This window comes from Lupinus angustifolius, chromosome LG11 (assembly GCF_001865875.1).
Source record: "Lupinus angustifolius cultivar Tanjil chromosome LG11, LupAngTanjil_v1.0, whole genome shotgun sequence".
In the NCBI taxonomy this organism is placed as follows: domain Eukaryota; kingdom Viridiplantae; phylum Streptophyta; class Magnoliopsida; order Fabales; family Fabaceae; genus Lupinus; species Lupinus angustifolius.
In genome coordinates, this window is record NC_032019.1 from 3,518,384 (window position 1) to 3,519,805 (window position 1,422).

A 1,422-nucleotide genomic window follows, 5' to 3' on the forward strand; every position below is an offset into this window, starting at 1 on the left:
AGATTTTTATCTCACTATGCTTGGGTTTTTTTGACATTTCTAGGGTCTTCTAAGAAACGACCGAGTACCAGGATGGAAGAATTGCAATCAAGCTACTATTGTAGATGATAGCTTATTTTTATTTACTAATTTTATCTTGTACGTTTTATGGAGACATCTATTTGTTTGAGGGTATTTTAAGACTTTGTCCTTATCCTCTTTATATGAAGTCCAGTTTGTTATGTGGATTTAAGTTAATGATATGTTATTTCATCCTATATTTGGGGTGTTATTTATATATATATCAAGGAAAGTTTAATGTTGTAGAATTCTTTGTTTATGGACATGTTTCCGCTCGTATATTATTATCTGAATTAAGGTGTTACATTTTTGGTATCAGAGTAGTTCGATTTAGCTCGGATTATGGTAATAGTCGATCACTTCTAAATTGGACATTAGAAACTTGATAGATTCTTATTGTGTTCTCTTGTTTGTTCCGGGCTTCCAAACATTCTAAATACTTGAGTACGTTATGTTGAGAGTAGCTAACTCAATATTTTGTGCTTTGTATGCAGAACTATGGCAGGACCAGGGAGTTCAAGGAGTGACCAAAATAATGAGCAGTCCATTGATGATCCTTTAATGATTACCTTCCAACAAATAGCCAACACATTAGTAGAGCAAGCAGCTGCTACTAATCAGATCCTCGCTCAGCTCCAGAATAATGTGAGTGGAGGAGTTAACCATCAAGGATATGCGAGTTTGGCTGAATTCAGAAAGCATGCTCCACCGTCTTTCAAAGGGGAGTATGATCCGATGGCTGCCGAGGGGTGGATTCAAGATGTAGAGAAGATCTACCAGGTGATGGGATGTAGTGACGTACAGAAGGTTGACTTTACGGTGTTTATGCTTAAGGGGGAGGCAAAACATTGGTGGAGAAGTGCCCGAGGGAGACTCGATTCACTAGGGACTACTATCACGTGGGAGGTATTTCGGTCGACATTCTTGGGAAAGTATTTTCCCCAAAATGTAAGGAACGAGAAGGAAACCGAGTTCTTACAGTTAAAGCAAGGAGACATGAGCGTGGGTCAATATGTAGCAAAGTTTGAGGAACTCTCAAAGTTCTCCCGGTACCTAGTGAACCATCCCGACGAGGAATGGAAGGCGATGAAGTTCGAACAAGGATTGAAATCAAACATCAGAAACATAGTGGGAGCTTTCGAAATCAGAGACTACTCTAAATTGGTGAACAAATGCTTGATTGCAGAACAAACACAAAAAGCAGTGGAGACAGAAAGACAAGACAAATGGCAGGTACGGAATAATAAAAATGATGGAGGAAGGTTTAATAAGAACTTCAAGCCTAGACCTGATATTGGGAAAGGAAAACAACCTCAATGGAAAGTTGAACCTTATAATCAGATATGTGCAAAATGTGGAAAG